This window comes from Triticum urartu, chromosome 4A (assembly GCF_056163025.1).
Source record: "Triticum urartu cultivar PI428250 chromosome 4A, HENAU_Tu73, whole genome shotgun sequence".
NCBI lineage: Eukaryota > Viridiplantae > Streptophyta > Magnoliopsida > Poales > Poaceae > Triticum > Triticum urartu.
The window spans coordinates 596,195,582-596,205,600 of NC_141876.1; the positions used below are offsets into that span (position 1 = coordinate 596,195,582).

The following is a 10,019-nucleotide window of genomic DNA, read 5'->3' on the forward strand; positions in this document are numbered from 1 at the left end:
CATGCCTCAAACATGTACTTCCTCCGTCTGAAAATACTTGTCCAAAGAATGGATGTATCTAGATGTATTTTAGTTCTACATACATCCATTTGTATCCATTTCTACGACAAGTATTTCCGGACGGAGGGAGTAGTACCCAAAAGCCTGAGCCAATCCATCATGGTTGTGGACAATCCGGTGCTACCTGCACTTGATTTAAGTGAAGACTGAGTGCTAATGATAGCTTCCAAAATCCAAAGTAGTTTGATCGGATAATCTTGTGTGGGACCGGCCGCAACTCTACCTTCATGCGACTCTATCTTATACACTCCTCGACGACTGGAACTTCTTTTTCTGTGATCACCACCAGGGGAGAGGGGGGCAGATCCCGCCATGGTGGCAAGATCTGCTAGTGTAGTTTTTCCACCCCCTAACTTTCATATTGGCGGTTGTTATTGAGTTCGGCGGATTTTGGTGACAGTGCTTGCTGTAAGACTCTCAGCTCCAACTTCTTCAACTTCTTCTTGTTATCTTCCAAGAGAAGACCTGCGCGACGGTCTTCCTGCCCAAAAGCCTGAGCCAATGTTTCATCATGATTGTGGAGCAATCTGATGCTACCTGCACTTGATTTAACTGAAGATTGAGTGCTAATGATAGCTTCCAAAGTAGTTGGATCGGATATTCCTGTGTGGGCCCAGCCGTAACTCACCCCTCATGCGACTATGTGCTTCTACACTCCTCGACGATTGGAACTTTTTTTCTGTGATCACCACCGGGGAGGAGGGGGGCAGATCCCGCCGTGGTGGCGAGGAGAGGTGCCCGGAGCGGGGCAGCGTGGTTAGTGCTCTGGGCGGCAGGTGGTGGGCAAGAGGTGGATGGTCTGGTTGAACTCGTCCTCCCTCTGTCGCTCCCGCGGGCGGCAGGGGAGGAACCCTAGCCGCCCCCCACCAGCAGTCCTCCTTCTCCTCCTCCCTCCTCGCCGCCGCCTGCTCGGGCCGGCGGGCAAAGCCCGGCCGGCCTAGGCGGCGGCGGGGCGATTTCTCCCCCTCGCGTGGTGGGGCTGCCGCGGGCAGATCTAATCGGGCCGGGGCGCATCGTGGTGCGGGACGGTGCGGCGGCGCTGTGGTGGCGACTGGCGGCGGTGCTGGGCGTCTCCTGGTGGCGCGGAGGGCTGCACAGGGCCGATGGAGTGTGCGGGTGCTGGCGGCGGACCTTCGTTCGCGGGATCCAGGCGGCGCGGGAGGTGGGCTCCCTTCCAATTGGTCGCGGTGGGGTGTCCTTGGTCAGGTCCGGTCGGACCTGACTCCGGCCTGCTCCGGCGCGGTGCGGGAGGTGGCGGCAGGGCTGGGGCGCAGGCTGCGCGGTGGCTGGCGTGCTCGCGGCAGCGGCGGCTCCCGGTTTGGGATCTGGCGCAGACGGGCGGCGCGGGGGCGGGCTGCGGCCTCGGCGGTGCTCCACAGCCGCTGCAGGGCGGCTCGGGGCTGCCCCTCGGGGTCCCGACATGGATGTGGGCTGCCACGGCGTGGTGGTGGCTCATGGCGGTGGTTTGGGTCGTTTCACGGCGGCGGTCGGTCATCTCCGGCGTCGGCCCGTCGGGAAGCTGCCTGTTTTGGCTTTCGATTCCTCTCCTCGGCGTTCGGATACTACCTTTGTCAAAGGGCTGGCCCTCTCCCAGCTGCGGTCCATCGCCTGTCTCGCGCCCGGTGCTGCGGGACTGATCTCGTCTCGCGCCCGGCAGCAGGACCGACCTCGTCTCGCGCCCGGCAGCAGGACTGAGGCCGTCTCGCGCCCGGTGCAGCAGGACAGGACGATGGAGGCCAGTTTCGGCCGGCCTCTTGGGTCTCGGCGCTGGGGGTCGCCCAGGGGTGCAAAAGACGAGGCCTTTCCACTCGTCTCTTTGGTTGGAGTAGCGGCTGGTCTCGGGTGAGGTGGTGTCAAGGTCTTGGATGCCAGGGCGGCGGCCCTGGTGGTGGGAGTGCGGTGCTCGTGGGCGGAGCCCGTAGCTTGGTGCTGCCCGGTGACCATGGCCGTGTGGGCGGCATGGTTGCCGGGTGTGGCGTCCAGTGGTGGTGATTATTGGCCGGGGTGAAAACCTGCTCTATCTTCGGACGGACCGGCGGCGGCGATTCATTCCCTTCTTGAAGGCGTCGTCGCGACTTTCATTGCCCGTCGTGTTGCTCCAGGGGAAACCCTGACCCTCGTGTCGGGCGGTGGCGGCGCTCCGGTGTCGTTCCCTTCCTGAAGGCGCCGCCTTGGAGCACACGGTTCGCCGTATGCGGCTTCACCTCTTGGCGGTGGCGTGTTCACGGCCGAGTTCTCCGGTTGCTCTTATAGTGCTTGGGGTGGTGTTGCTGCGCTCAGCATCTTTGTATCCTGCCTTGGGTGTGTGTGTTGTGTGGTCGTGCGTTTGTACCGGGTTTGTTGATGATCTTTGCTTTATATATAAAGCGGGGCGAAAGCCTTTTTCGATAAGAGATCGATGGGAAGGGGTTGAGAGGTGGAAGACAACATGCGCCAACGTGGGAGATGACCGGAAACTTCACTCGTGCCACAAGTTTCATGGATGGAGTGTACTTCAAGATTGGCTTCCAAACTGCAAATATGGAGCACCAGGGCACATATGGAGCGCCCTCTAATGATTTTAGCAATGCAGTTCGCTTTGACGACTCTGCTAGAGTAGTTTTTGTTGGAAATATGAGCAATTTACCGAATGATTTTATTAACAGAAATACTAGATAAAACATGACTAATATAGTAGAGATAAAACAAGTCATGCGTTCTGACAGAGAGAAGGAAAATAGCTTCTGCATATATGAACCGTAGCTTATCATATCTATAGCAGACAGTAGAACTAGTTGCATATATGAGGTAGAACCTAACATATTTAGGGCAAGTACTAGCACGAGAAACTGTGGCAGGATATCTAACAGAAAGAAGAACACATACGGGACAGCAGTAGCAGCAGCACTGGACTTGGGGTCGGTGTCCTCGCCAGCCATGTCGTCGAGGAGGTTGTCGTTGGAGTTCGGGGCATCCGTGACGAAGGAGTCAGTCAGTAATCGCGCAGAGCGCTCCCCAAAAAACTTATCACCCTTCTCCCGTACAGGACTGAAAGAGGTGCGGTTTCGGAGGCCTATTGTCCCGACCTGCGGTGCACACCGCAAGCCGGGATGAGGAAGACAGCAGCAGCTCAGAGATTGGAACCGGTGGCGAGAGGAAGGAGAAGTTCTGGTGCGTCTCTCTGAGAGGAGCGACCTCCCTTTTATAGGCGCAAGAGAAGGAGGCGAGAGGTTGCGCCGGGAGATGAAACGAACAGATAGCAGCCGAAGGGTGCAGCGTTCATATTCAATATCCACTACAGCAAAAACTTTCCAGCTCCCGAGTGACCGGCTCGGCTCATTCCCGCAACCCGAGGCGAGGCGAGGCTGGCGGCGGAGGAGGAACACGCGTGGATATCCCTCTTGTTCTCATGCTCGTACAAGTGGGGAAAGAACCTCCTTATAAGGAGGTCCAACTCCCATTAAACTAGCAATGTCTAAATTTTAGTAGTATCCCTTGCCTTGCACAAATGGGCTAAGTAGGCCTCTAGGATTTATTAGGAATTTCTAAAATAGTTATTGAACTGCCCAAAATGAACTAAATTCCAGCAGTTTTCTACCCCCAAACCTCCATATTGGCGGTTGTTATGGAGTTCGGAGTTCGGGGGCTTTGGTGGCCGTGCTTGCTGTAAGAGTCTCACCTCCAACCTCTTCTTATCTCATTTGTGACTTGCATTTTGTCAAACACTCATAAAAGAGAACATGAAAAATTAATCTATGCTTGCTTATGTTCTTGGAGTTGCAGGAGGCCTGATAATGTTGAGGACCCAAAGGAGTTCATGCATGGATGATGAAATGGATGAATGAATGCGGCCATGCTCGAATGGAACTACAATATTATTTACCTTTCTATTTGTATCTAAAGTTTGAAATACTTGCATCGTCTACTCTTTTCTTGCTGAACTATGTGAAGTGTGAACTACCATGTCACTGCAGCAATCGGCCGTGCTTATATATTTTCCTTGCTAAACTATGTGAACTGTGAATAGTATACTGACGATCCAATTCAGGTGCTATAATAAACTTACAAGCAAAAACAGCCTAAATTACATACTGATGATCCAATTATATATAGACAAAGGAGATTTGAGTACAATCTTAAACTGCAGATATTTAAAAAACTGGAGCAGAGTAGAGTGTGTTTCTATGATTACCACTGCATAGCAAATACACGACGAGGCGCAAGCATAAGACAGAAACCCCAATAAGATCATTTGCACAGTGAGTTCCAGAATAAGGAGTAAATAGCATAAAACTACTACTTTACAGGTTATGGTTCCAAAAAACTACCGATTTCAAATTTTTCTCTCATAACTACCAACTCAGGGGTTGGCTATTTCAAAAAACCCAAATTGTTGAGTCTTTATCAGTTGATACCGATTATGACAGGTCGGGCCCGCATGTAAACACACCGTTAGTTTGACCTTAGTTTGACCGTTAACTTACATGTGGGGCCCATATGTAAGTTTCCTCTTTCTCTTCTCTTTCTTCTTCCTCTCCATCTCTTCTCTTCCCTCCCCCTGTGTCTCCCGTCCCGGCCATCTCCCCTCCTGAGCCGGCGACCTCCCTCCCTCCAGAGCCGGCGACCCCCCTCCCGTCCCAGGCCGGCGACCCTCTCCCCCGAGCCGGCGACCCTCCCCCATCCCCCTCGAGCCGGCGACCCTTCCCCCCGAGCCGGAGCTCCTGGTGGTGACGAGGTCGGCCTCGTCCGCGAGTCATGGCGTGGCGGCAGCCCCAGGCGAGGCACAGGAGCTGCGAGTCATGGCGTGGCCGCGGCGCAGGTGAGGCACGGCATGGCGGCCGTTGCGGGCGCGGCTCGCCACTGCAGGTGATGCCCGGCATGGCGGCCGCTGCGGGTGCGGCTCGCCGGCCTCAGGTGGTGCACGGCGTGGATTCCGCCGCTGTGGGCGCGGCTCGCCGGCCGGAGGCAGAGCGCTCGAGATCGAGCTCCTGCCATGGTGGGTGCGCCTCCTCTGGATCTAGGGACCTGATTGCTTTTTTTGAAAACTTCCAGGGACTCGATTGCTTTTTCAGAAAACTTCCAGGGACCCGATTGCTTTTTCAGGCACTGACATGTGGGCCGTGCATATCAGTTAACGGTGAAACACACGGTCAAATAGACAGAATGTTTAGGTGCGGGCCCGACCTGTCATAAACAGGTTTAATTTTTAAGCAATGGACATTTGGAGTTTTTTGAAACAGCCGACCCCTGAGTTGGTAGTTATCAGCGAAAAATTTGAAACCGGTAGTTTTTTGGAACCCTAGCCTGTAAAATAGTAGTTTTATGCTATTTACTCCAGAATAAGCAAACAATATTTCTCCTGCTCCATCAGAAGATTACCAACAAAAACCATCTGGTACATTCACACATTCAGTTCATCAATGAACGGCCCAATCCCGCAAAAAAAGACATTGATCCAAGGTGACGTTTTAAAGCACCAACATAGTACCCAAGTTATACCTGACAGTATGTCTCATTTATCAGCAGGTAGTTGCAACCCATGTAACCATTCTACTGCTGCATCTACCGACACAAACGGATGACAAATGCAACCCCATTGTTCACCACAATACAACCAGGAGTGTCAACACAATGTCAATGCGGGTCAATTGTACTTGAACACAAAACATTGGTCCCAAAGACAGGAAACCATTAGAGTTACAGAACCAGTTGCTAACTGAAATAAATGCCGGATCAGGTCTTGTGCAAACTAGACAATAATCCTGCAACGGGATTACTAGCCAGAACCATAAATTAAATTGGGGAACACCCATAGGCTACTTAGTAGGCTGCAGTCAGGAGGGAGCACCATACCATAGTAGATGGGGAAAACTATGTCTTTTAGCACTGGCTGACCAAGATCGACGGCAGACCAAGTTTCATCAGGACCTTCAGATAGCCTGGCAAAATAAATGCAGTTACTCTTTCCTCCCCATCTTTCCGGGCTCATGCAAGAAAATGTAGGATTCCTCCTATCGACGCTAACAAACAGAGCATGATTTTCCAGCTTCTCCAGCTTCACCCACTCAGCTGGTTCAACAGAAAAGTCAAGGCGGAAGACCTTAATGGTTGTGTCAACTGAGCCATTCAATTCGCCATAGCTTAACAGTTGGTCAACCATGAGAAGCATGTCACCACAGACCACTAACCATGAATGAAGAGGCGCAAACTCCAATTTAATTGCAACTTCTTGCATGCTGAACTGAGGCGTCAAGTGTATAGTGTGGAGCCTCATAAGACCATCTATGACAAAGATATCACCTTTGAAGAACACAATCTGATAGATGTTTTCACGATCAAGAGCAAGAGGGTGCTCTGACCAGGAGTTTGTTCCAACCTGCCACTCAAACATGGAAGCTTTCGAGCAAAGGAGGAGGCGGGAGTTGGGTGAATTTAATGGAGCTGTAAGGATGCCTATGCCACATAAGTACCCAAGTCTGTTGTTGGGTGGGAGTTTGGGGGGCTTCACCTTGGTACCAGTGTACACATTGACAAGGAGGCAGTGCTCCTCGTAGGAGAAGATAAGATACCCATATGAGCAACCCAAATAGTGCATTGTATTTGGATTATTTTCAGACACTGAACACACAAGGGATAAGTTTTTCTTGCTGGGATCGCTGAGCTGCCATTTGCAATTAGACAAAAGGATGGGCTTGATACCGCTGCTATGTGGACGAACATAAGGACCGTCTGGTTTCAAGTGGAATGGCGGGAAGCCGAATGTATACACAGAGGGAAAGGTAGAGACTGCAGCGCGCCAAGAGCGGCAAGTGCCAACGAAAGCAAGGAAGTCACGGAATGAGTTAAAGAGAGCAATGATTTCATGAAGCAGGCTGTCCAGGAGATCTGCACAAACATAAGGTCCAGATATAGCCAAGGAGGTAGAGGCTGAGGCTGAGCGAGGCAGGTGTTCTTAGAGGGCCTCTCTACAGTGGCAACTTCTCTGCCACATAAAAATTCAAGAATAGATCAAAATAGAGAACTGAAATATAATAGAGTTAATAAATATTTTAGGAGTTAATAGACTAAAAGAAATGCAGCAAGTTTTAACTGAACAATAAGGCAAATGGGAGTGTCAACTGGGACATTCCAAACTTCAATCAGAAGAAACTACTCGAGAACAACCTACACCTTGATATATTTTTTTCTAGAGAGAAGTGCATATTACACCCCTCAACTCTAGCCCTAGTCTAATATACAACCCCCAACTCCAATACCATCTAGTTTACACCCCCCAACTCTCAAAACCAGGCGGAATTCAACCCTCCCCTCCCCGTTGACTGGTTTTGACCTGTTGACTGGGTGAACAGTAAATTCAAAAGAAATAAAAAATTAAAAAAAAATTTCGTTTTTTCACGGGTTGAAAAGTAAAATTTTAAAAAGTTCTAAATAAAAACATTTAAAAAAGAAAATTGATTTTTAAAAATGTTGATTTTTTGTCCAGGTGAACAGTAAATTTCAGGAAAAAATTAAGAAAACAAAAATTTCTGAATTATATTTGCATGAAACAGTTAACAGTCGTGTACTGTTCGGGCTGATATATTTTTTTATTGAGAGACAACTGAAATGTCCAAACAAGCTGAAAATTGTCACAGACATCACGCGTTGAAAAATCGTCCACGCAAAAATAATTCGCTTTTTTTCAACTTTTTTTTGAACTTACTGTTCACCCATTGGAAAAGCCAAAATATTTTTTGATTTTTTTGTTACTGTTCACCTAGTCAACATGTCAAAACCGGTCAACAGGAAGGGGAGGGTTGAATTCCGCCTGGTTTTGAGAGTTGGGGGTGTAAAGTAGATGGTGTTGAAGTTGGGGGGTGTATATTAGACTAGGGCTAGAGTTGAGGAGTGTAATATGCACTTCTCTCTTTTTTCTATAATAGTATAACTGTAAGATTTTCAGTGTGCCAACGCTATGTACAATTGTATATCTTCAAATAATATGGCAGAGGTTGCCTTGTACAGTATCCTCATAATAAATAGCAATAAGTAATGATTTTACTTAACGTAAAAAGCACAATATGATGCTCCCCTTCTTCTAGAAAACTTTTATGTGATCATTTACTTATGTGTGATTCACTTGGTCGTTAAACAGATGTATGCAATGTTCATAGCAGCACCATGACCATGAGGAAGACCAAACTAACAAGAGACCATATACATTGGATCCAACCCAAGCGCGCAATAAACTGAATCGCATCAAGTGATGAAACGAGAGACACTCTTTGCTGATTCTACTTTGGATCCAACCCAACCCACACAATGAACAGAATCACATCAAGTGATGAATATACATTTCCATAACACAAAAAGGGTAATAATCCCTCCACTGTTTACGTGGACAACCTTGATAAAAAAATTTATGCCTTCTCAATAATCAGTCACCATAAAAGCATCCATCAAATCACATTTGAGGTCGAGATTCAGTTAATGACTTAACCAAGTGAGCACAGCTCAAGGCAGGAGCCTGACCACGACCAAACAAAAAGTTATCAAAACTGTAATACTCGTCTACGTCGTAATTAAGGGATTTTCAAACTATTTTGATATTAAGTTATCGACAACTGATCCGAGTGAACTTGTCCATATTACGTACGTAGTTAGTAAAATACACTAAATCAGCATAGTACCAAGCTGACACACCTTGTAGACAAGTGGTGGAGATCCAGATTCAGGGTAGAGCAAGAATACCCTAAATTTCACTACGAAATAGATCCAAATCCATGAGCTAGCTACCTCTACTAATCCACAAAAATACCCTAAATTTCCACTGCACGAATCACTAGAGCAAGATTACTAACTGATGCGTGGTAGGTCATTCTCTCCTGATTCTAATTTCGATGGACCACCCTAATCAAGATGTGGAAGAAAAAAGAGAGACGGGGAGAGGGTGAGGGTGCAGACCTGCAGATGAGAGTGGCGTCTGCCAGCTGCGAGGGTTCGGCACCCTCCTGCAGCAGCCGCCCTCTTCCGCGGCGGCGGCGGCTGCTTCCGACCATGGGGGCGCACCGCTACTTTTTTTTTTTTGGGAGCGTTCGGGGGCGCACCAGTTGCCACTCCCCTGCTCCTCTTTGGAGAGCTTTGATGGCTTGGCTAGTATGGGCCTTAGCCTGCAGACAAAAGAGGCCCACTTCATTTTTTTCTTACAGATTATAAGAGGCAGAAAACTCTTCTAAAAAAATAAGAGGCAGGAAACAATTACAAAAAACTTTTTGACAACTTAAGGATAGTACAGAGTACTATTACAACATAAAGTAGATGTATTTAGTGAAAAATTTATGAACCACAGTCACAAAGAAGGGCCTCAAAAGAAGGAAAATTATAAAGCATCATCTTCCTCGTTGTTGTCTGCCGGTGGCCACTACCATATCCTCGCCGCCGCCCTAGCCTAGGTGCCGCTGTCACTTCCTTGTATGATACCTTGCTATGCATTTTAAAAAGTTCTAAGTTTTTGTTCCTCGGGTCGACGCAACTCTGTGGAAACAGAAGCGATAAGGTGGTTGTGGTGTCATGTTGCTCATTTTGACATCACACAATTGTTGTAAAAAATGACCACTAATGGATAGACTTGAAGCCAACCATTCTTGCAACTGTACACATGATTTTTATAGAACCTTCTACATGGTCGATCAATTGGGGTGTACCACATGAAGCCGCTCGCCAGCCTTCAAAGTCAAGCCTATGGCATAGGTTTGCCATCGAGTAAGAAAGTACTAAAAATTTGCGATGATTTCTTGAGTTTTCAATGAACGATTTGAATATAAGTGACAATGTAAGTCTTTAGGTCTTCATTTCTCAGCAACAAGAGGTGTGCAATATCTCTTTACTTCTCATTTACTCAATTTTGTCCTATATGAGCATTTGAGATTTTTTTTGTTTGTTGTGCAAACCATGAAGTACTTTTAATTTAAACAATTCGCCGCGAGGGCCTCTCAGGGGCT

The 10,019-nt window shown here is 48.4% G+C and overlaps 1 pseudogene across 1 annotated transcript; it reads right to left on the reverse strand.

The window, feature by feature from the left end:
• Window positions 1-5,612: 5,612 nt before the first annotated feature.
• On the reverse strand, window positions 5,613-9,135 carry LOC147977020 (putative F-box protein At3g25750; annotated as a pseudogene). The gene is made up of 2 exons (XR_015602187.1): window positions 8,983-9,135; window positions 5,613-7,021 (listed from the first exon to the last, which is right to left on the reverse strand). The product of XR_015602187.1 is annotated as a putative F-box protein At3g25750 (transcript).
• Between the last annotated feature and the right edge of the window lie 884 nt (window positions 9,136-10,019).